The 26391-nt window shown below is 42.1% G+C and overlaps 1 long non-coding RNA gene across 2 annotated transcripts; it reads right to left on the reverse strand.

Moving 5' to 3' along the window:
- Window positions 1-182: 182 nt before the first annotated feature.
- Window positions 183-26161, reverse strand: LOC308678504. 2 transcript variants are annotated; one of them, XR_014028668.1, is made up of 3 exons: window positions 26025-26161; window positions 17549-17611; window positions 183-542 (listed from the first exon to the last, which is right to left on the reverse strand). It is a non-coding gene; the product is annotated as an uncharacterized lncRNA (long non-coding RNA). The 2 variants fall into 2 exon arrangements; XR_014028669.1 differs by lacking the exon at window positions 183-542 and adding an exon at window positions 17049-17121.
- Between the last annotated feature and the right edge of the window lie 230 nt (window positions 26162-26391).

Here is a 26391-nt window from a genome sequence, read left to right on the forward strand (position 1 = left end):
AGAAAAAAAGCAATGCTAATAAATAAACATATATGTATAAACATATATGTAGCAATCCCTTCAACATATTTTCATATGTCTTGTAAAAGTAGATGTTAATATCAATATGGGAACCTTAATACAGTAGCTGTCAGCTGTCTGACTAGTGAACTCAAAATCAAGGAATTTTCAAGTCTTTGGAATGCCATAAATATAAAACTTTATTGAGTACACATTTCAGAACTGAAGAAGTAAAACCATCTCTGATTCCCCCCCCCTGAAAATCTGCCTAGTTAACAATAGCTTTTCATAACCCTGCACCCACCAAGTGTTCACATTGCCCAATCATACATCTTTGGTTTGTTATGAGAATGGTCCACTTCTCTGTCAGACACCTGCGTTAGTGACCTTGACATTCTTGTACGCTGTCACAGTCCGTGGATGCTTCTTAGAGTCCTGCTTCCTTCCACGCTTCCTATCCCTCCCCCCTATTTCTATGGCAAGTTGAGTAGCAATAGATGTTAGCAGGCATCTTAGCAATTTAACCTTGACATGCCGCCCCCCTGAAAGAAGAGTAGACATAGGACAACAGTAAGTATAATTAACCAGACATTCAAACTTCATCCCCTTGGATGGTGGGGGTATTTATCATGAACCTTTCTTATTTATCTGTCAGCCTTAACATTATATGCTCTTATCCATTCAGCATCAGTTAAGGGGTAAACTTTCCAGTGGACTAAGCAGTGTAACTTCCCCTAAACATTCTTGAATCTAGTATTTTCTTAATGCTTCTCACCACTAATATAGGACGAGGAGGTTCCTCTCCACCTGGTCTTAAGCTTAGATCTTCTAAACAATTTCAACAAACTCCAATGGAATATTAGGTGGACTTGCTTCAATTCTTTCGGCAATCGTAGTTCAACAGTTGTAGGATTAATGACTTTCACAATTGAGAAAGGTCCTATGTACTTAGGACTCAGCATAAGATACTTAGTAGACAGGTGCACCTGATCCCCAATCCTATAGATCTCTTGAGGAACCCTCTTCCGGTCAGCTTGCCTCTTATATGATTCCCTAGTCTTATCCAATGCCTTCTGTACCTCCCTCCATGTAGTTTTCAGGTTATCCATCCAATCAGCTAAGGACAACGAGGAGGAAGGTTCCCTCAGAAGTTCTGACATTGGTACAAAATCCGCTCCCATAGTGATTTTGAATGAGGTGAACCCAGTGCTACTACTGTATATACAGAATTAATATATCTTACTTCAGCAAAAGGCAGACCAATTGGTCTGTTGGTAGTTCACATAGCAACGCAAATATTGCTCTACCATTGAGTTAGCTCTCTCAGCTGATCCATTAGTACTTGGATGTAACTCAGAATTAAGGTCCTGTGAGGAAACTATTAGTTTGATAAACTCTCACCAAAACTTTGTGGTAAACTTCCCCCCCCCCAATTAGAAATGATATGCCTTGGGACTCCAGGCAGTTTACCGTATTTTTCGGACCATAAGACGCACCAGACCATAAGACGCACCCAGTTTTTAGAGCAGGAAAACAAGAAAAAAAAATTCTTTCTCCTTCTCTCTCTCTCTCTCTCCCTCTTTCTCTCTCTCTCTCTCTTTCTCTCCCTCCCTCTCCCATTGTCCCTTCCTTTCCTTCCTTCCTTCCCTCCCTCTTTGTCCTTCCCTCTCTGCATTAGAGCAGTACCCGCGGAGGCGGCCCTGCAGCCCGGCTTTCTCTTGCAGAAAGCAAGCTGAAACGGAGTGAGGGAGATTGCCAGAAATGCGAATCGGCCGATCTCGCGCTCCTGCAAACTCCCTCGCTCGGTTTCAGCTTCCCTTGCTACAAGAGAAAGCAAGCTGAAACGGAGTGAGGGAGATTGCCAGAAATGCAAATCGGCTGATCTCGCGCTCCTGCAAACTCCCTCGCTCGGTTTCAGCTTCCCTTGCTAAAAGAGAAAGCAGGCTGAAATGAGGCAGATTGCAGCAGCGCGAGATCAGCCAATTCGCATTCCTAGCAATCTCCCTCACTCCGTTTCAGCCTGCTTTCTCTTGTAGCAAGGGAAGCTGAAACCGAGCAAGGGAGAGTGCAGGAGCGTGAGATCGGCGTTTCTCAGCACGTGCCGATTCGTGCTCCACTTGCAGGGGTTGGGGCTGGCCATACGGATCACCTTCGGACCATAAGATGCACCCTCGTTTCCCCCCCACTTTTGGGGAAAAAAGTGCGTCTTATGGTCCGAAAAATACGGTATATATATGCTGCACGAACAACTTGGCCAAGGTTCAGGCTGATGGGAGTTTCAGGCATGCCACAAAATGTGCTTGCTTCGAAAACAGGTCAATCACAGTCCAAATTACTGTATTTCCAGAACACTCAGTTAGTTCCACAACAAAGTCCATGGCTATCTCTTCCCACGGCTTTGAGCTTCAACCCTCCCTCTTCCGTATTTAATAGTTGTGTGATAGGTAAAGCTATCTGTGCAAAGTAAAGGATGAATTGTCGGTAGAAGTTGGCAAACCACAGAAAGCTCTGCAGTTGCCTCCGGGTTCAGGGGGCTTCACTTTCCCAAGATCTGTTTCTAACCCCCTGCTTGATATCCAGTACTCCAAGTAGTCCAAACTAGTTTTGTGGAAATTGCACTTGGATAATCTGGCATAAAATTTAGCTTTCAGTAATTTCTGCAGCACTTCCCTCACTAGCTTCATGTGCTCTTCTATTGTCTCAGAGTAGATGAGAATTTTACCAGGTAAACCAGCACCCTTTGTACAGGTGTTCATGCAATACCTCATTAATTAGCTGCATGAACATAGCTTGTGCTCCTTGTAGTCCAAAGGACCTCACTTGGAATTGGTAGCACCCTAAAGGGCAATGAAAAGCTGTCTTCCATTCATCCCCCTCTTTGAACCTCATACAATAGTACGCCTTTCTCAAGTCCAGCTTGGTGAACACCTTCCCTTTGGACAAGTGCTCCAGCATGTCTTTCATGACAGGGAGGGGGTACATATTCTCTACACAAACTCCATTAATCCTTCTGAAATCCACGTACAACCTTAATGATCTATCCTTTTTCTCCTTTAAGAGCACCGATGCCATTTTGGATTTAGCAGGCTGGATGAAACCCCTAGGTTCTTATCCACAAAGGTTCGGAGCTCCTCCATCTCTCCTGGGGTCAGCCTGTGGGGCAGGAAGGAGGGACTCTGGACTTTAAACATGCGTATACAACATTGTCTCTGCCTCATTTCTCCAATATCATCTCCTTGGTTTCAACAGTACAGAAAGATTTAGCAGCTGGGTTTTAGTCATATAAATACTGTAATAAAAAAGAATAGAAATAGATGAAATAGCAAAAAAACAGTGTGTCTGATTCATGAAGGACATCAGAATATTAATGTTCTGATAGTCAGAACCAAATAATATTCTATTCTATGTTTTAACAGATTATCAGGTAAAAGGCAAAAATGTTTACTTAACAGTATGTCTTACTCTAATCAATGAATCTTACAACCAAGTGAGTGCACATAGATTAGAGCCTAATGTTCTGAAATCTCAAGTTTACTTTCTTAGGGCACTACAGATTTGTAGAAACAAAGTACAAATTAAAATGTATTGAATCTACAATTATCATGATTAACTATAGTTTGATGTCTACTAACACACTGCAATAGTCTCTCTCCCACCAATTCCATGAACACAGAACTACTTCATTTTATTGCCAGCTATTAGGAAGAATTATAGGTCACAAAATACTATGCAATGTCTAAAGCCTACTAGGAATTCAGTTTCTGAATTTGTGAAAAATTTAGAAGAAAGGATGTTTGTCTATCAGTCTGCTTACCTAAACACCAATTTATTATATCACCCACTAGTAAGAATTCTCTGGGTAGCACACAGTCAATTAAAACAGCATATATATTGTAAACTGAAGACAGCTACAAATTTATGTATCTGATCGTTAAGCAGAGTGCAATCCTTTTAAGATTAAATACTATTTAATTGAATATCACTTAATTGTACACATAAACCATATAGTTGTCTGGATTTTCAATTTATTAGCTCTCATCCAGTCCAATCCTGCTCAGACACTGGTTCAGGATATTGAGATACCAGAATCAGGATTTATTTAACATGAAAGGAAAAAAATAAAGGCAAGAACAAAAGGGCCAGTTTGAGGAAATGAGCGTATATTTGAAATGTTTTATATGGCAGAATATGGGGATATGTTAATTAAATAATCCTTGGTTTGTATGAGAACATTATTTCTGTTTGTCCCAAATCAGGTAGCAGCACCTTACTGTACTTAGCTGATCCCAGGAATGTCTTTGTGATACATGTAAGATAAAAAGTCAAGATGGAGGCTACTATCATTTAAGTGCAGAAGTACAGCAGCAATAGAATGAAGCTGGAATTTAGTTAGGGTATATCTTTACCATCCTTTTCCTTGCTGAATACAAATAGAGTGGTATTTAGTGAAAAATCAAATAGATCAGTGGTTGCAATGCTAAAGTTTAACTAACACCATTACAGAAATAGTAGAAAGCAAGAATATATTTTGATAATTCAAATTTCTCTGTAGGAAATATGGTTTCCGTTGTATTAATATACCTATTACCAAAAGATCAGAAAATAATAAAATAACAAAGCTTGGAATTTGTACTGACATAGTGCAGTGATGGCGAACCTTTTAGAGACTGAGTGCCCAAACTGCAACCCAAAACCCACTTACGTATCATCAGGTGCCGGGTGGGTGTGGCCCATTGGGTGGGCAGACTGGGTGGGACTAAAAAGTCCAATCAATCAATTCCAACTTTGCGAGATCTTTTTTTCCCTGCGAGAAGTTGAAATTGATTGATTGATTGATTGAACCTTTTTTTTTTGCACATGGTGGCAGAGGCCTAAAGTGAAAAGGTTTCATAAAACCCAGCTGAAGGCCTAGGACTGGGGCGACGGCGCGCGTGCCCACAGAGAGGTCTCTGCGTGCCACCTGTGGCACCTGTGCCATAGGTTCGCCACCACGGACATAGTGTATTGACTCTCTAATCCATGTGCACTTAGACTTAGGTAATACTTAAGAAGCTAATTAGGTGTAGTGGTTTAGGCATCAGGCTAGAAACTGGGAGACTGAGAGTTCAAGTCCAGCCTCAGGCAGAAAACTAATTGGGTGACCTTAGGTCAGTCACAATCTCTTAGCCCTAGGAAATATGGCAGACAATGGCAGACCATTTTTGAAACCTTGTCAAAAACTGCAGGGACTTGTCCAGGCAGTTGTCAGAAGTCAGCAATAACTTGAAGCCACATAAACATACATGTGTACCTGTGTATGTATGTGTGTGTGCATACACACACATACACACACACACACGTTCAAACTTTTTTTGCAAAAGGAGTACAAAATTAATTACCAGGGTAATCCGTGTACTGCTTAAAAATTCTCTGCTTATGGTTATTGCACTACTGAGCCCCTTGAAATACTTGGCACAGAATGCAGAATTTCAAACCATAGCTCCTTGAAGTGTAATATATGAAAATGATAGACCTAATCTCATTTCCACTGAGGTCAATGGGAAAGCTGCCATTGTCTTCTATTACAGAGAGATCTGGCAGTACAAGATAAGAATTTTAGTTCCCATTAATTTATAAAATGAAATCACCCTGTTGGGCCATGAGAACTAGATTTACATCTTAACTATGTTGGAAAGGATATTACTTTTAGTATAAATAACTGCAATTATAAAATTGTTTTCATACTTGATTATGATATATGTACCAACATCATTGATCAAATACTTTGGCTACCAAATGAAAAGAGTGGACTCATTGGAAAAGACCCTGATGTTGGGAAAGAATGAGGGCAAAGGAGAAGGGGACAGCAGATGATGAGATGGTTAGATAATATCATTGATGCAGTGGACGTGGGTTTGGGCAAACCCCAGGAAACAAAGCAGGACACGGGGGGCCTGGTATGCTATGGTCCATAAGGATGCGAGGTGTCAGACCTACCAACTGAAGAACAAGATTATTTTCCTTATTAGTTGTGAAATGATTTGTACTGATATTGTCCAGAATCAGGATTTAATCAGAATTTATTGCCTTTGCTAGACATTAATCCATGCAACTAGCTTTTTCAACAATCATTAGTCTGCATAGCAAAGCTAGTTTTATCAATAAAGATCTGCTTAGCAAGGATGGCACATATGTTCAGATATGCTAGAAAGCAACACATTAAATCTACTTTATTTTCCTTACAGATAAAGTTATTCTCAAATATCTTTTAGATTGCTTGTCTTGTATCTTCATTATAAATTCTAGTTTTTGCACATTTTTAGTAATTTTATTATTTTTATAATAAAAATATGTTTTTTTTGAAATCCAGTATGATCTTTTTTGTGAATGGAAGGTCCTGTGAACTAAATTCAGCTCTTTCTATATGTTTGTAGAATGGCTATGCATATACTATACGTCGAGCTTCAAAGAAACTTGGTATTCTGCTTCAGCCATTGTTGTTTCTTGGCTTGCCAACAGACCCAGAGGGGAGAGGAGATGACTGGAATGCTCATTGTAGGTGTGAGCGGTCCATCATAAGAACCAAGGTCACCAGAGAACTGTTAGCTGGGAACTGAAGATTTTCTCTTAACAAATATCTGACACTTAATTGGGGAATGTGACCTGCACTATTAGGGAGGAAGGGAGGTTTTATATTTTTAATTTACTGTTCTGGGACCATTTTAACCAGAGCTCCTTTTCTATTCATCAGTGCCGATATGCTGTACTCAATAAAGTTTTGCATTAGAGATTGGAATGCCTCAGCTGTGCTTACTTTGTTTGGATCATCAGTTGGAACCTTGATACTATATATGTGTACGAAGAGATTTTATTATTGAAGTAAAGTGGAATGCAAGCATTACAGAAAATATATTGCCATGATCTTTGTCTAAAATGAGGAAAATTCAAGGCTTTGCTTTGTTGTCAATACAAAATGTAGAATTCTATTTAAATGTTTTAATTTGTCCATTTTTGTATATTCAGGTTGGTTTCCTTCTTCTCTGACACTTTCATTAACTTTGGTTAAAGTAATACATCAAAGGCAGGAAGCAGAATTTTATACAATATTAATTGAAAATATCTACTGATATTAAGAAACATTAATGTACTTTTTCAAAAGCCTGGCATTCTTCATTTGATAAATTGTATTGCCAATAAGATTAAGAAGTTATTTTTTTAATTATTGATTTATTTTGATTCCTTAATTTGGCTGACCCAACATAAAGCATTTTTATCTCCTATTCATAGTTTCTACAAGTTTCATTACTAACATCATTATATTGAATTCCAAAATACATATCCAGGGGAATAAATGTTAAGTATTTACATAGAATTCTATATTTTATTGACAATAGCACTTAGATTTATATACCGCTTCACAGTGCTTTACAGTCCTCTCTAAGCGGTTTACAGAGTCAGCCTATTGCCCCCAACAATCTGGGTCCTCATTTTACCGACCTTGGAAGGACAAAATGGAGGTTACACGAGGCTGGCTCCTAGCAGTTATCAATGCCTCACTGAGTGAAGGGTACTTCCCTGCTGCCTTGAAAGAGGCGGTGGTAAGGCCCCTCCTCAAGAAACCGGCACTGGACCCAGCTGTTTTAAACAACTTCCGTCCTGTCTCCAACCTTCGCTTCCATGCGAAGGTCGTTGAGAGCGTGGTGGCACGACAGCTCCCTTTGAACCTGGAGGAAGCTGAATATCTAGATCCGTACCAATCGGGTTTCAGACCAGGGCACAGCACGGAGACGGCATTGGTCGCGCTGGTGAACGATCTCTGGCGGGCCCGAGATAGAGGTTATTCCTCTGTCCTGGTCCTATTAGATCTATCAGCGGCTTTTGATACCATCGACCATGGTATCTTACTGCGTCGTCTTGAGGGGCTGGGAGTGGGAGGCACCGTTCTGCGGTGGTTCTCCTCCTACCTCTCGGACCGTTCGCAGACGGTGTTGGCAGGAGGGCAGAGGTCGAGCCCTAGGCCTCTTAATTGTGGAGTCCCTCAGGGTTCGGTGCTCTCGCCCCTCCTGTTCAACATCTATATGAAGCCGCTGGGAGAGATCATCCGTAGCTTCGGGGTGAAATATCATCAATATGCTGATGATACCCAGCTATTCATCTCCACCCCGAACCAACCCAGTGATGCCCTCGATATGATGTCCCGTTGTCTGGAAGCGGTACAGATTTGGATGGGAGAAAACAGGCTTCGACTCAACCCGGCCAAGACTGAGTGGCTGTACATACCGTCATCTAGTTTAGTCCAAGAGGTTCCATCTCTGACTATAGGAGGAGAGATGTTACCTCCCATTGATAGAGCACGCAATCTGGGCGTCCTCCTAGATTCACGACTCAGTTTTGAAGATCACATTGGAGCCGTGGCTAGGGGGGCATTTGCACAGATTCATCTTATATACCAATTACGCCCCTTTTTGGACCGAGATGCCCTACGTACAGTCACCCACGCACTCGTTACCTCCCATATTGATTACTGTAATGCTCTCTACATGGGGCTGCCCTTGAAGACCACCCGGAGGCTTCAGCTGGTGCAGAATGCAGCTGCACGGGTTGTGATGGGAGCTCCCCGATACTCCCATATTACACCCCTCCTGCGTGAGCTGCATTGGCTACCAGTTGCCCTCCGGGTGAGATTTAAGGTGCTGGTACTTACCTTTAAAGCCCTACATGGCTTAGGTCCGGGATACTTGCAGAACCATCTGCTGCCGGGAACAAATTCCCATCGTCCAGTACGCTCACACAGAGAAGGCCTCCTCAGGGTACCGTCAGCTAGGCAATGTCGGCTGGCGACCCCCAGGGGGAGGGCCTTCTCTGTGGGAGCGCCAACCCTATGGAATCAGCTCCCCCCCGAGCTTCGGATGGCCCAAAACCTCCAATCCTTTCGCCGCGGCCTCAAAACACACCTGTTCCACCAGGCTGACCTAGACTGACAGGCATTTTAATTAATTTATATTTAGTATTTTTAATTCATTTTTTAAATTCTCTAATTTTAATTTACTGCACTGATGTTCTCAATTTCATTTTTATTTTGATTTCTGTACTTATTATATGTTTTGTTGTTAGCCGCCCTGAGTCCTTCGGGAGATAGGGCGGGATATAAATCCCATCAATAAATAAATAAATAAATAAAAATATTGTGTCAATGTTGACGCAGTGAGAATTGAATTGCCGAACTGCTGGCAGCCAGAAGTCAGCAGAATTAGACTGCTGTATTGTATTCTAACTACTGTGCCACCACAGCTCAAAGAGGGTTTCTTGAATGACTATATGGGGGTACTTTGTCCATGTATGCAAGTCGTAATGATCTAAGAGAGAGCCATTCAATTGGTACATGGTGTATAAGTATATCATCCAGTGCGCTCACACAGGGAGGGCCTCCTCAGGGTGCCGTTGGCTAGACAATGTCGGCTGGCGACCCCCAGGGGGAGGCCCTTCTCTGTAGGAGTGCTGGCCCTGTGGAACCAACTTCCCCTTGAGCTCCGGATGGCCCCGGATCTCCGGTCCTTTCACTGCGGCCTTAAAACATTTCTTTTCCATCAGGCTGACCTGGACTGACAGGGATTTTTAAAATGTTTTTAACTTATTATTGGGGCTGCTAGTTTAATTCTTTTTTTTAACTTTTGTATTATTGTATTTTTATTGTTGTTAGCCGCCCTGAGTCCTTCGGGAGATAAGGCGGCATATAAGTCCCAAAAATAAATAAATAAATAAATATTCCCTTCTTCAGACCCTGAAGAGCACATACCAACCTGCAATTGATGAACAGTTTGAACAGGAATGGTTCATCTGACTGGAAATGGCAAATGTAACTGACATATCATTCTACTGAGCAGTAGCTCAATCAATTTCACAATTTAAAGTGGGCAATTATACACAATGGATGCTCATTTGGAATATCAAAGGCAGGTTGTTATAGGTATCCATTTTTTTTTCTAAATACTATGTAGGTTGCAAATATCTCAAACACAGCATATGTTTTCAGTGCTCTGATAGCCAAAGTAAATTAAAGCGGACTATTACTGAATTACAAGACATAGGAAGAATCAGGACCTGGCTAATCATGGGTTAATGGATAGGTCCCATCCAAAACCACAATAGATATAAATGCTGGCACTGTTGTGATTCAGGGTCAGCCTGTGGGTTCGGCAGTTGGGTCAGACGACTCAGAGGAGGAGGGGGGTGTTGAAGACCTTGCTGAGGGGGTTGAAGATCTTGCTGATGATAGCCCTCAGCCAGGCCCCTCCCACTTGGTCACCACGGAGACCCAGCTGTGTGAGCCTGACAGTGTGGATGAAGATGACCCACAGCTGGCCCTGTTCAAGGACGCCCGACGCAGGAGGCAGTCAATTAGGAGTAAACAGAGGAAGGCAATGGGGCTTCTCGGAAGGAGGCAGAGAGAAGCCACGCCCTGAACTCTATATAAGGGGAATGTCTGGGAGGGCTGGTTTGCTGAAGGCAATCGCTCGGATGGTTCATGCTTCTTAAAGCTCCGGTTTCTTGGTTCGTGTCTTGTTTGTTTTTGTAGCTATAAATTTGGCAGGCGTAGTTCCAGCCTCTTGCCGTTTGTGGAGGGGTTGTCCCTGCCTTTTCTGCAGGGCCGGTAGCAGGCTGGTACAGAACAGGCACTTCCTGCCTCAAGGCCCATAAAATAGAAACCACAGATTTAGTAAAGAACCACAATTTTAATGGTCATCTTTTAATATAAAGGGTTGAATAAATAGAATATTATATTTTCACATGTGCTTGTTTTCCCAGCAGTATACTGCTGTGAAACGTGTTTGAAAACTTTTAGTCTTTTGACTCTGCTTTAGGGACACTCCATCATGAGAAGCTCTATTGTTAACTGAATGATCTCATTGTAAACTACACGATATTCTGACATTTTACACTAAAACTAAATTTGCATGGAGATTTTGCCAAGATTCCTTAATTTCACAAAGTAATAATTCATAGTTTAAGCCAACTCTCACAGGCAGAAATTCAAACAAAGTTTTGTTGTAGCAGACTTGAATGCAAAGTATATTAAAAGCAACTTCATGGAGATACTTTGATGTATGATGACATTATATAGAAAGATGTTTTGCACAAAGATTTTTCTAACTTTGTGAAGAATTTTATCATGAAAATGGATTTGTCTATCCAAGGTTATAGGTTGTCCTGAAGCCATAAGCAACTCCTGCATTTGAGTTATGGGACTCAGGTTTTGCAGAATTCTAAGTTATAAAACCTGATTGGATGGGATTATAGCAGAATATAAATATAATATATATAATATATAATAGATATAATAAATAAATAAAATAAATATCTATTACAGTGGTGGCAAACCTATGGCACGCGTGCCAGAGGCGGCACTCAGAGCTCTCTCTGTTGGCACGCGCGCCACCACCACCAGCAGCAGGTCCATCAGGCCTCCACTGCTGCCCGGAGCAGGAGCCCTGCCCAACACAAAGGAGGCGAAGCAGCCGACTAGCAAGCTCGAGTAGAGATGGTAGAGCAGAGGTCAGCAACCATTGTCGATTGGTGGACTGGAAGAAAAGGGAGGGGGAAGCATTTTACATGCATGCGCATGCACACGAGGCCGCAAGCATGCACGTGCTGCAAATGGGGCGGGGCTAGTGCCTGTGTGATACTCACTAGCACTGCCCCATTCTTGCGTGTTGCAGCGCCTTGCAGCACAGTGGCCCATTTTTGTGCCCCTGGTTTTTGCGTGCCAGAGGCGGCACTGCCCCCCCCCTTGAGGGCACCATAATGCTGATGCACCCCTGGCACTTTGCAATAAATAAGTAGGTTTGGGGTTGCGGTTTGGGCACTCGGTCTCTAAAAGGTTCGCCATCACTAAACTTACTTTCTTTTGGAATTATAAATGCAACAAGATAATATGTTTGTGTATTGTTATCCCTTTTCTCTCTCATTTTTTATTAAGAAATATCAGAATAACTTTTATCCAAAGTATACAAGCAATACTGTTCTTGTGCAAATATTTTTCTGCTCAGGACACAGCCAAGAGGAAGAGGAAGATTTTGATGTGTACTTTCTTTGTGAATTTGGTGGATCTGTTCCTGATATTATTCTGTTTTATTATCATTTTGATGGATTCCCATCTTTGTTTTTACCCAGTTTGTCCAATAGTCAAATTTAATACAATTGTTTTTTACAATTCTCTGGTTTATATTTCTATTTGGAACAAATAGTAAAAAAATATTTTAAATATATTCAATAAGTAAATGAAATTATAATCTCACTAGATCAGGGGTGTCAAACTGCCGGCCCACGGGCCAGATGCATCATAGAGAAACTATGTCCACCCTATTGCCGACAATGGCAAAAAAGTCACGACATGTCGCGAGACTTCACGTGACGTTGCGAGTTTGACACCCCTACACTAGATCATACTTGTACATATATGGTAATTTAAAAAAAAACTTATACATGTTGCATGTATATTCCTAAAACAGCAAAGTAAATTTAGGGCACTAAATGGTAGCATAAATATGAACATAAGCATCCAGGGGACTGCCTTCCCGGAACCCCTTGTGACTATGCTCGTTCAATACTCCAGCACAGTACTACACGCCCTCAGGGGTTCCCCACTCTCCTGGGTGCGACCCGCCTGCATCACATCCAATCTCGATGACGGGCCCAACCACTGGGCCTCTGAGAGATGGCCGGGCAGGGTCAGGGGCCTCCAGCATAAGCCCAACAAGAGGCCCCTGATTAAGTTCTTAGTTAAGTTTTTTGTGGGGTTAGGGAGGGGGGAGGGAGAAGACTATGGTTGCGCGGGAAAGGCACGCCTACCAGCCACCATAACGCATGCCAGGCCCACGACCGTTCGCGACGGCGTACAACGAGGGCCAGTCGCCGATAACACCCAGTGGCGTACTGACAAACATCCCATCCCTAGGATGGTGGGGAATGGCAGAAGGTGCACAGACAGAGGGCCGTATCGTCACCGGGAGTGTCATCTCCGCTCTGTACAAGCGGTGAGACGCTCCGACCCTCTGTTCTCCCCCGGAGGACCCGGGAGCAAAGGTGCGCACCCTCCCATGCTAAGGCTGGTCTACCTGAATGCAAGGTCCGTAGCTAACAAAGCTCACCTGATTCGTGACCTAGTGGAGAGCGAGCATGCGGACCTGGCTTGCATCACGGAAACCTGGCTGGGCCCAGAGGGGGGTGTTCCTCTGGTTGACCTCTGCCCGCCAGGTTTCCAGGTGCTGCACCAGCCTCGGGCTCATGGGAGGGGCGGGGGAGTGGCAGTTATCATCAGGGAATCCCTTAGCCCGTGAGAGACCACCGTCCCTCAGATGGTCGGGTGTGAGTCTCTCCTACTGAGATACGGCCCAGGGGCGCAGTTGGGCCTGCTGCTGGCGTACCTACCACCTAATCGTGCAGCGGCGGCCCTGCCCGAGCTACTCGATGCCCTCTCAGGGTTGGTGGTTGAATTCCCAAGACTCATGGTCTTGGGCGACTTTAATCTACCGTCCCTGGGAGGGTCGTCCGAACTGGCTCGGGAGTTCATGGCTTCCATGGCGGCCATGGACCTGTCGCAAATAATTTCTGGACCGACTCATGAGAGAGGCCACAGCCCAGACTTGGTGTTCTTGTCTGGACGGTGGCGTGATGATATCGGTGGGGGTGCCACAACTGTTACGCCCCTGTCATGGACCGATCACCACCTCCTGCGGCTAGACTTCCCCCTTGCCACCCCCCACCGTGGGTGCACGGTGCCAGTCAGATGGTACCGCCCTAGGCGCCTAATGGACCCTGATAAGTTCCAGGCAGCGCTTAGGGACACGCATGCACTCCCTGCTCACAGCTCGGCGGATGCCTTAGTGGAAGCCTGGGAAAAGGCAGCCACGGAGGCTCTGGACCGAGTTGTACCCTTGCGGCCTCTGACCCGGCGCAGATCCCAGCGAGCCCCATGGTTCACCGAGGAGCTCCGGGAGATGAAGCGTCGGAGACGGGGCCTAGAGAGCCGTTGGAGATCCAGTCGATCCGAATCCGACCGATTGCGACTAAGAATCCTCACCAGGTCTTATCTCGCTGCGATAAGGGTGGTAAAATCCAACTATTTTTCCACCCTCATCGCGTCCGCAGATAATCGCCCGGCTGCCTTGTTCAGGGTGACTCGCTCCCTATTAAACCAAGAGGTGAGGGAGGAACCCTTGCAGGGTCGAGCTGAGGAATTCGGTCAATATCTGCTGGATAAAATTGCTCGGATTCGAACTGGCCTGGACTCCAACTGGGCTGAGATGGAAGAACAAGACATGGACAGTCTTGTCGACGTCATCTGGGAAGAATTTGATCCTGTAACTCCTAAGGAAGTGGACAGGATTATGAGAAGGTTGAGCTCCTCCACATGCTTACTGGACCCGTGCCCTTCCTGGCTGGCCTATGCAGCTCGAGAGGGGACACGAGGCTGGTTCCTAGCGGTCATCTCTCCTTCTCTGAGTGAGGGTCACTTCCCCACCGCCTTGAAGGAGGCGGTGGTGAGACCTCTCCTCAAGAAGCCCACCTTGGACCCATCCTCTTTGAATAACTTTCGTCCAGTCTCCAATCTTCGCTTCCTTGCGAAGGTTGTTGAGAGCGTGGTGGCGCACCAACTTCCTCAGATCCTGGATGAAGCGGTTTATCTAGACCCGTACCAATCGGGTTTCAGGCCGGGCTACAGCACGGAGACGGCATTGGTCGCTCTGATGAATGATCTCTGGAGAGCCCGGGACAGGGGCCATTCCTCTGTCCTAGTCTTATTAGACCTCTCGGCGGCTTTCGATACCATCGACCATGGTATCTTGCTGCGACGCCTCAGGGGACTGGGAGTGGGAGGCACGGTTCTGCGTTGGTTCTCCTCCTTTCTCCAGGGTCGCTCGCAGTCGGTGCTGACAGGGGGACAGAGGTCGACCCCGAGGCCTCTCGCTTGCGGAGTCCCTCAGGGGTCGGTCCTCTCGCCTCTCCTGTTCAACATCTACATGAAACCGCTGGGTGAGATCATTCGCAGTTTTGGAGTACGGTACCATCAGTATGCTGATGACACCCAGCTTTTCATCTCAACTCCAAACAATATCAGTGATGCCCTAGACGTGATGTCCCGCTGCCTGAAAGCGGTCCGGGAATGGATGGGGAGAAACAGGCTTCAACTGAACCCGGACAAGACTGAATGGCTGTACGTACCGGCAAGCCAGGATATTCAGAACGTCCCATTGCTTAACATCGGGGACAAGTTACTACCCCCTGTTGATAGGGCCCGCAACCTGGGTGTCCTCCTAGACTCGCAGCTCTCCCTGGAAGACCACATAGGAGCTGTGACCAAGGGGGCCTTCTCCCGGGTTCGACTAGTTCGCCAACTACGGCCTTATCTGGACCTGGATTCCTTACGTACAGTCACCCATGCCCTTGTGACCTCTCGCCTAGACTATTGTAACGCTCTCTACATGGGGCTGCCCTTGAGATCCACTCGGAAGCTTCAACTGGTGCAAAGTGCAGCGGCTCGGACACTCTTGGGAGCCTCCCGATACTCCCATATCACACCTCTCCTCCGTGCGCTGCACTGGCTTCCGGTTGCCTTCTGTGTGAAGTTCAAGGTGCTAACAATGACATACAAAGCCCTACATGGCATGGGTCCGGACTACCTACGGGAGCACCTTCTGCCAATGTCAGCACCCCACCGTCCTGTGCGCTCCCACAGAGAGGGCCTCCTCAGGGTGCCACCGCTCAAGGAATGTCGGCTGGTGGCCCCCAGGGGGAGGGCATTCTCAGTGGGTGCGCCAGCCCTCTGGAACAGCTTACCAACCGAAATCCGGATGGCCCCCGACCTCCGTACCTTCCGACGCGACTTAAAAACTTTCCTGTTCCAGCAATCCGGCCTGGCATGATAGCGTTAATTGGGGTCCCAGTTTGTTTTCACTATTGTTTTTTATTATTTTTATTGTTCAATCTGTACACATTCCTTCCTCTGTACACCGCCCCGAGTCTCTCGGGAGAAGGGCGGTTTATAAAAACTAATAAATAAATAAATAAATAAATAAATATATTTCTATCCCTCCTATTCAGTAACACAGAAAAAGCAGGGTTTTCCCCCCTGTGGCTTCAAAATATCTAGAAAGTTTACATCCTTCCTTGGAAAGTCTCTAAATTTTAAAACTCAAAATACATTAAATATTATCAGACGGATCAGATGCAGACAGTATAAAAGATGCAATGGTAGATAACAGCCTCAACCTCCCAATTTCTGATCCCCCAATGCTGAGCTGGGAGGACTGCAAGTCAGCTTTTGCTGCAGTTCAAATGCAGGATTTTAATTAATTAATTAATTAATTAATTAATTAAGAGGACCATCACAATATCCCTGTGTGTTTTGGGACTGCAATTGCACAGCCAACTCTTCAGAGATTTGTGGAATATTTAGAGAGATGGAGCTTCATTTCTGAGGGGAGAAGATTATACAAGGTGGGCACCATGGCAGAGTTTTGTCTCTCTAGACCAGACATGTCAAACAAAAGGCCCGGGGGCCGGATCTGGCCCGCGAAGTGGTTTCATGTGGCCTGCGAAGCCATCCTGGAAACAGTGAGGGAATGGCCCCACTGCCTTGGCCCTGGCCCAGAGACCCTCCTCCTGCCAGAGACCCTCAGATCTGTCCCACTCCTGCCCAGGCCCCCATAGGCACTCTTGATGCGTAGGCCATACACACTCTAGCCACGCCCACCCAGTAGGCCACGCCCACCCTGGCCATACCCACCCGGCCCCCTGAGGGTAACCACAATGCTGATGCGGCCCTGAATGAAATTGAGTTTGACACCCCTGCTCTAGATTGTCAAATGTAATTTCCTGACTCTGGGACTCCTCACATGTCTTTGTGTTATAGCTTCCATTTTTATTGTGCAACCTTGCTTTTTCCAAGTTCCTAACTGCACATCTGTTAAAACATCACATGGCTATTGCAAAATTGACAAAATTCTCTGCATTGATAAGTACTCTACATTGAAAACAAAAATGCTCTTAAAAGAGCCATTTATGTTTATGCAATAATTTATGTTTACTTTCATAAGAAGGCAAAAGAAAATAAACTTCAACCATACCAGGTTTAATCCATTTCTGCTGAAAAAGAAACATATATGGATAGATAAGTCTAAGAGATACAAATATTAATGCTCGTACAGTGTCATCCTATTAATACTTATTTAAAAGAAATACTACCTTGGTAAGGTGTATTTATAGAGAGCAGGTCATACCTTAAACATTTTTCAAATTAGAATATTCCACATTAATATCAGCTATTACTATATTAATATTGCTTGATTAATATATTGGAAAACGTTCAATCAGTCAAATGTTCAGCAGTTTTTAAAAAAAAATAAAATGTAATGTACAGAATTAGAAATGGCAGTGTGGGCATTTATTTAAAACAGTTATTATGATTTTGTTTGAAAGAATTCTTTCATTTCTGCAAGGCAGTTTTTGTAAGTCATGCTTAAAAAATGGAAAAAAGAATTTAAAGGCTAGCAAAGAAAAACAGCCATACCTTGAGATACTTAGGCCTCAGTAATTACATTCATTAGGTTTTTTTTCAAGTCATTAGGCACAACTGTAAGAACAGACAAAACAATTGGCAGTTAGTCAAAGACCTTCAGAAGCTACTATATAATTAAAATTAATTTGGTTAATTCTATGCACACTCATCTGGGAATAAGACTAATTCAGTAGCTATTGTATATGCTGCATAAGTTCAAAGACTGTCCATTAAATCATAAGGCACATACTACTCGTTGAATAAGCAGCTCGCCAGAAATCCCATAGAATATGATGATCAGTAGCTCCTGTTGACAGAGTCAAATTGTATTAATTTAACTCAAAGCATAACACAGAATATCAAAAATTTCAGAGGTAATCCACTGGATAAGCAGCAAAATAGCATGGATCTATCATGTTGGCTACTCTAGATTTTGTTAAACATTTCAATGTCATTTTTGTGTTTGATTGGCAGTACACATTTCTATAAAATCAAGGTACTCAATATAAGTAGACATTCAAATGATGGATTTTTCATTTTTCCCATCAGAGTCACAATTTCAGAATAAGAAAGCTGTAAATATTAGTATATTCAATTACTAGACACTTGACATTACAGTATTTTCATTTTTAAAATGAATGTCAATGATTTTTGAGTTATCCGAGTCTATTTCTGTTGAATCCAGTAAGAGAACACAGCTGTCTTTTATCTATATCCCATCATATTCTGCTTTTTTAAGGGATGACTTTTTTTAAAAAAAGATACTTCTCCAACTTACAGGGATCTCCATTCCTTTTATAAACAAGGTATCAACAACTCTCCCATTTACATTTAAAACAGAAAGATGTGAAGCTTGAACTTGCCCATCATTTTCTGAGAGAAGCTCCTTCTGACATAAATAGCAAGATTTCACTTTTAAATATTGAAAATAATCCTCTTCCCCTTGAACAAGGAACTATTTCCAAAACCTCTGAAAAAATTATGTAATTCTAGAAATCCCCATGCTATTTTGGGGATAGCTGCAAGTCTAAGGGGAGGCAACTAGATAACAGCTTCAGTTGTTTTAAATCTTAGAGGCTAGCTAGAAACAGTATGCAATCATGATTTTTCCTAAATGTAACTTGCACTCTTGGAGATAATGATAGATTTTATTCTGATAATTGTTTCAACTCTTGTCAACACAATTTCAAGAACAGAATGCTTATTACATAACCAGGGCCAATTTGCGGAATTCAGCACTTTAATGCAACTGTTTGGAGGGATCTCTATAAATAGAGTAAGAGTAAGAGTAAGAGTAAGAGTAAGAGTAAGAGTAAGAGTAAGAATAGAATAGAATAGAATAGAATAGAATAGAATAGAATAGAATAGAATAGAATAGAATAGAATATTTTTTATTGGCCAAGTGCAGGTGGACACACAAGGAATTTGTCTCTGGTGCATAAGTTCTCAATGTACATACAACAACATTGCGATAAATCATAAGATACCAAGAGGAGAAGATAATAGGAAAGATGAGAAGGGTAACAGTAATATAGCCCTAATATATGGGTAAATATTCTTAGTCATAAGACACTATGGAAATTAGGTGTTTAGTAGAGTGATGGCATGGGAAAAATTTTTTGTGTCTAGTTGTTTTGACATGCAATGTCCTGTAACAAAGTTACCCACAAAATAAAATCATGTTTAAAGTTAGGGGAATAATCCCGTTAGTGCAAGCTGCCTATTAGATAATACATAACAGTGCTGATTTATGAATGGATCTGGACCTTTAAAAATCCATTCAGCCCAGTCTACCCATTGGTTAACACAGAGGTGCATTAGCTAATAGGTACAATTGCTTGCTTAAAAATCCTGTGAGATGCTTTAGTCAGCAGGCAAGTAGACCATTTGAAAATCTCATTGACCTTGAACTATTCAGTGGCTAACATGGAACTGTGGTAGCTTGTAGGTGGATTTCACCACCAGAAAATTGTTTTTCAGCTGAGACAAACACAAGGGACTCTGTTCTGGGCAGAGCAGTGGAAGCAAGCAATCAGTGCAAGGAAGAAATCTGGCAAGATAACATCCCTTAGTCCCCAGTTAGAAAGAATAGTATAAAAAAATATCACAGCTACCTAGTGAACTACCAAGGATATTTTTGTTCGGGAAGCGAGAAGCCCAGAATTTACAGATTAGAACACAGGTTCTGACTTATTACTACTGCAAAACATGAAAAATCTTCATTTCCCCCCCTCATCCTCCAATTGTAGCAATATTGACCACTACGTAATAAATGCAATAAATTACAAGTGTAACATAGCATTTGTTGGCATAGTTCCATCCATCCAAGAATAATTTCTACATGGTAAGCTACAAGGTAAACTCAAATCACATAGGATACCATGTGAAAATAATAATAATAATGATGATGATTTAGATTTTATTAGATTTATATACCACCCTTTCCCGAAGGACTCAGGGCGGTTTACAGGGCATTTTAAAATCATATCAATATAAAATCATATCAATGATGATGATGATGATGATGATGATGTTGGAAGGACACCTTGGAGGACATCTAGTCCAACCCCCTGCTCAGGCAGGGAACCCTATACCATTTCAGGAAGCAGGTTGTTCCACTGGTTAATTGTTCTAACTGTCAGGAAGTTTCTCCTTAGTTCTAGGTTGCTTCTCTCCTTGACTAGTTTCCATCCGTTGCTTCTTGTCCTGCTTTCAGGTGCTTTGGAGAATAGCTTGACTCCCTCTTTTTTGTGGCAGCCCCTGAGATATTGGAACACTGCTATCATGTCACCCCTCACCCTTCTCTTCGTTAAACTACACATACCCAATTCCAGCAACCGTTCCCTATGTTTTAGCGTCCAGTCCCCCAATCATCTTTGTTGCCCTTCTCTGTACCCTCCCTAGAGTCTCAACATTTTTTACATCGTGGTGACCAAAACTGGATGCAGTATTCCAGGTGTGGCCTTACCAAGGCATTGTAAAGTGGTATTAGTACTTCACGTGATCTTGATTCTATCCCTCTGTTAATGCAGCCTAGCACTGTGTTGGCTTTTTTGGCAGCCGCAGCACACTGCTGGCTCATATTGAAGTGATTGTCCACTAGGACTCTGAGATCCCACTCACAGTTACTACTATTGAGCAAGGTACCACCTATACTATACCTGTGCATTTGATTTTTCCTGCCTAAGTGTAGAACCTTACTTTTTTCACCATTGAATTTCATTTTGTTAGATAGCACCCAGTATTCAAGTCTGTCCAGATCCTCCTGTATTTTAAGCCTATCTTCTTGAATCTGGAGTATTGGCTATTCCTGCCAGCTTGGTGTCGTCTGCAAATTTGATGAGTTCCCCATGCATCCCCTCATCCAAATCGCTGATGAAGATGTTGAAGAACACTGGGCCCAGAACAGAGCCCTGGGGCACCCCACTACACACTTCCTTCCATGTAGATGCAGTTCCATTGAGGACCACATGCTGAGTATGGCCTGTCAGCCAGCTACGAATCCATCTGGTGGTGATGCTGTCTAACCCACATTTTTCTATCTTATCAAGTAGTAGGTTGTGATCTACTTTATCAAATGCCTTACTGAAGTCCAAGTAAATTATATCTACAGCATTCCTCTGGTCCCATAATTTTGTCACTTGGTCAAAGAATGCAATGAGATTTGTCTGGCATGATGTTTTTGACAAACCCATGTTGAGTTTTAGTGATGACTTTGTTTCCATCAAGGTGTTCGCTGATTTGTTGTTTATCTTTTCCAGAATCTTCCCACATATTGAGGTCAGGCTGATAGGTCTGTAGTTTCCTGGATCTATTTTTTTCCCTTTTTTGAAGATGGGAACCACATCAGCTCTCTTCCAGTCCTCTGGTGGTTCCCCAGTGCTCCAGAATCTTTGAAAAATATAGTCCAGTGGTTCTGAGATCACGTCTGCCAGTTCCTTGAGAACCTTGGGGTGTAATCCATCTGGTCCTGGAGATTTGAACTCGTCTAGGCTGGACAGGTGCTCACTTACCATTTTCTTGCCTATCTTAACTTGCGTTTCTATTCTGTTTTTTTATGGCACTGGTTTTGGTAGGTTGGATTTTTTCCCCTTTGTGTAAAGACAGATGCAAAAAACGAGTTAAATAGTTCTGCTTTCTCCCTGTTGCTTGTCACCTTCTTGCCATTTTCCCCCACTAATGGACCAATCATTTCCTTAACTTTTTTTCTTGTTTTTTATATGTTGAAAGAAGCTTTTTTTGTTATTTTTGACTTTGGTCGCAAGCCTTAGTTCATTTTGAGCCTTAGCTTCCCTCATTTCATCTTTGCAGCCACGGGCTATTTGCTGATATTCTGCCTTAGTTATGTGCCCCTCTTTCCACTTCTTATACTTGTCCTTTTTATCTTTCAATTTATCAGAGTTCTTTATGCAGCCATGCTGGTTTCTTTTGAGAGCTGTTATTTTTCTTCTTTGTTGGTATTGTTCTAGACTGGGCCTTTATTATCTCACTTTTCAAAATTTCCCAAGCTTCTTGAGTTGTTTTCCCCTTTAGGATTCTCATCCATGGAATTCTTCCCAAGGTCTGGAAGACACCTGACCTCTTTTGAAACCTCTGTATCCTTTCCTAAATTTACATCCCTTATAATTGAATCACCAACCAGAAGGTGGCTTCTTTTTTTGGGTACCTTTCTTTTCTTGCATGACTGATGTGTAATACCTGATTCGCACTTCTCCCTGTCAAAAACAAGTTCATCTCGGACCATGGTCCTCTGCTTATTTGAGTTATCATCACAACTACCTTTACCTGTTTCCATAATATCCCTATTAAGGTCAGCAAGGGCACTGTATCTGTTATGCAGGGACACAGCGAAAGCTTTGGGTTTATGGTTCACAGCTCCCTGCCAGATCCCACAGTTGTCCACACTGCCCTTCTCCTGCAGGATCTTTGTGGCAGAGGGGGCTGATAGCACGGAGGCTCAGTAGAGTAGAAGGGCTGAGCTGAACACCTAATTTCTGCCTGAAGAGCACAGATTACAGACCCTAGATAAATAATCTGCCCTTGTAGACTAGTGATTTGTGTACAGATAGGACATTTTCCCAGTTTGAAAAGAGTGCTGTGAGACAGCTGCAAAACAAGTGTTGCACTGAACTAAGCCAGACATGCTAAGATGAAAGGAATCTCAGATGCACTTGCCCTGAATGTACCACCACTATTTTTGATTTTTAGTTATGTGATTTGCACGCCGTTAGGCATGCGGGCCACTACTTTGCTCCTCACCCACCTTAACTCACAGTATGATTTATTTCTTTTCACAGAAGGGTTACCGAGGTAGATCATCTCTGGAAGCTCCCCTATGTCCAGACTGTTCAATTAATTCACAAATAAAGATTTAATAGATTTTAAATTTCAGTTCATGAACTTTCTTGGCAAGTTTTTGGCTTAAGTTTCTACACTTTAGCTTAATTGGCACTATATGGTTGCTGGAGCTTTAAGCTGTGATCTCCAATCCATTTAAGAAAGTCCTCTTACTTTCTATCGGAGTATTTTCATTTGACTTCAGATCCTCTCCTTTCACACAGCTAACAGTTATAATAATGTCAACAGGGAAAGTAATTTCAATGTAAATAGAGTATTTGTTGGTTTAGATGACATCTTAAATTGGTTTCTGAGGAGAGACTGAACAGTAAATTAAACTTAAAGTAGGATTAAGATTAGCCCCAAAGGTCAAAATTGCTGGATTGGATACTATTTCCTTGTTAACCTATTATGTACATACATGCTTCCCGAGCCTTTTGACAGAAATGTGTAACCGAAAGTACACATTAATAGCTATTATAACAATTGGAGAGAGAGACAAACACAATACAAGTATTCCCTAGGCAGAAAGAATAGCATTTATTAACAATTAACACAAATATAAAAATCACTATAACCCACAGATACCATTACTGTATGACATTATACGGACCAGTTACTTAATTGCTTGAATGTGGGTTAAGTCAGTAATAAAATGGATAATAAAATACTACTGCTAGCTAAAATAGCTTCCTTGTCTAATTAAAGATAAGGCGTGGAAGAAATACCAAACTATAGTTCAAGAAATGCAGAGAACATTTATTTTCATTATTTGATCAAAATGCCTATTATCTAGTTTTCTCTCCTATACATTAAAAAAAGTAATAGAAAGCTGCTGAGGAATAAATCAATGAGAAGGAAGGTTATGTTCAATCCTTCATGCAGATTTTTCATTTCCCTATTTTCTTCAATGGATATTTCCATTTTTAAAGATGTGAGCAAACAAAATTGCTCATCCTCAATGTTTCCTCTGAAAGTGGGGAAGAATACAGAGTTAGAAACTAAGATTTTCCAGATATAGGTAAACTACTGTCAGGATCTTCACCATCTGCCAAGTTAACCAAGGTTGTTGTTGTTGTTGTTTTTTTAAAAGCTTTCACCGTACTTGCACCAAATTAGATTGGCTTTCCACAATCTTCTAGTCTTCAGATTGTTTAAAAATTTCAACTCCTCAAATTGCTGGTACAATGGTACTTTCCAGTTTAGTGCCCTCCAGGTGTGTCAGAGTGCAACTCTTAAAAAAAATATAAGCAATCATGGCACAAATGTTTATTGGAGATTCTGGGAGCTACAGTGCCAACTCATCTCAACAGCAGTAGGTTGGATAAAATTGCATTAAATTCCTAGCTAAAGGATTAATGGAGGTTGAAAGGCCAGTGGCTTATAACTGCTTCCTTCATATTAAACTATTAGGCTGGCAGCAGAACGAATGAAGAGAAGTAAGCTTCGCTGAGAAACCATATCAGCTGTCACATGGCAGTAGTCATTATATCAGGTTCATAGCAGAGAGACTGAAGGAGACAGGGCCACAATCAGCTGCAGCTTTATCACACTCCTATTTCCATCAGCTATCACTTGTCACCAGCCATTTCATCAGGGAAGTAAAGTGAAACAGAGCTATCATCAGCTCAGCTAAGAAGTCATCTTAATCAGGTTTCAGCATCCATCTTATGCCACCTGGCCAGCAGAACAGAAGGATTATCATAAGATTGTTGTATTAAGAATGAAAGCCTGAGTGTGCTCTTTGTTTTACTGTACCAATTACCAGTCCTTTTATGCTGGGTCTTATGTTGGGCCTTTTAAGAGTTCAAGACTTGAGGAACAAAATTGGTCTTTGTAAACTAATAATAAAAAGGTTTGTCTAACCAGGACAAAAATCCTAGATGCAAATACATATCAGACACTGCCATTAGTGGAACTGAATGAAAAGATCTTAATCAATTCATAACTTAACATAAATAAAGGATATTTTTGGAATGTCAGAAGCTGTTAATGAACTATTGGGTCCTTTTAAAGATGGTTTGATAGTGATTAAGATGAAACAGGACAATTTTAAATTTCTACTGTAAGCAAAGCAATAATGAACATAAAGAAGTGTGCTCTGAAGTGTAAGTAAAGAAAAAAATGTTTCACAATAGTTTATTAAAATCAGATTAATACTTTTCCGTTAATTCCAGCAGCAAATTAATGTCCTTTGGTCCTCTGTGCAACACAGGATATTTATAAATTACCTATATTCATCCTATTTAAATTTGGTCTGCATGCATATGGTTACAATAACTATGCTGTTTATAAATTCTGGGAATTGTAATCTCAACATACGTGGAAGCGACCAAATTCTAAATTCAAAGCTAAATATTTTCTTGACTGAAATTCTAGCAAATACGTGTCTGTAATGTCATGCTTTATAGATAAATGAACTCAATAAAAGGCATTCTTTCATTCTATGTGTATAGTATCTTCTGTATACAAAATAATGGAATACAGAATTGTTGTGGAGAAAATAATGATTTCAGAATTAATCAATAATAGTATAATTAAGACAGGTTTTTTTTTGTTTTGAGCATGCTCAGCTTTAGAAACTATAAATTTGTTCCTTATTTATTCCTTCTAGGCCAGGGTTTCCTAAACTTTTTGACATCAAACTTCTCTTTAGTATAACCTTAGTGTACATACGCCCCTAAAAAACAAATACCAAAATGAACAGAAATGAATAAGGAAAACAGTACAATAAAACTTTGGGAAAGTTTGGGCTTCCCTTAGATTGACTTCACCACGGTACATCTCACAATCTGGGAAACCAACCCGTAGATTTTTAAGTGACTTTTTGAGATTCAGAAAGATTGCAACTAATTAGAAAGCCATGACTTTGCATTAATTATAGAACAATAATCTTGCATTTTATTCCCCCCCCCCCGATTATATAGATGAACGGGAGTGTGGAACAAATTGCTGCTTAAAATCAAAACAAAACCGAAAAAGCCTTCTCCTGCGAATGATGTTTTGGCTGCTATTTCTCTACAAGCGGATTACTTTTTCCATTTTATTACAGACACAGAACCCTCCGCAGGTGGACAGAACGCTCTTATGCAAGTCCATTCAAAAGAAAATCCCGTTCGTCCCCAAAGGAGTCATTCTGATAATGACATACCTCTGCAGCCAGGATAAATTCCCGATTGTTTAAACGTAGAATCCCAGATCGTGGCAGAAGTAGAAGACCGCATACCGAGTGGTGGGGAACTAAAACCGGGAAAGCATAATTCAGCCAATCAAAGAAGCGTCTTGCATATTTATATTCCAATCGTCTTATCGAATAGAGATGCCCCAAAGTCTGAAGCTGCCGTGGCCCATTTTTGGCCATTTTTGATAGTGGAAAAGAACTTAAGACTCAGATCAAACTTAAGAACGGGAAGCCCTCACTAAATATGGAGAGAATGTAAAACTAGAGTCACGTGCTGCGACACTTGTCAGTCCGGAGTTCTTGTAACCATAGAAATGCGAACTTTTGCAGTAACGTA

Source organism: Vipera berus, assembly GCF_964194415.1.
Source record: "Vipera berus genome assembly, chromosome: Z".
Lineage (NCBI taxonomy): Eukaryota > Metazoa > Chordata > Lepidosauria > Squamata > Viperidae > Vipera > Vipera berus.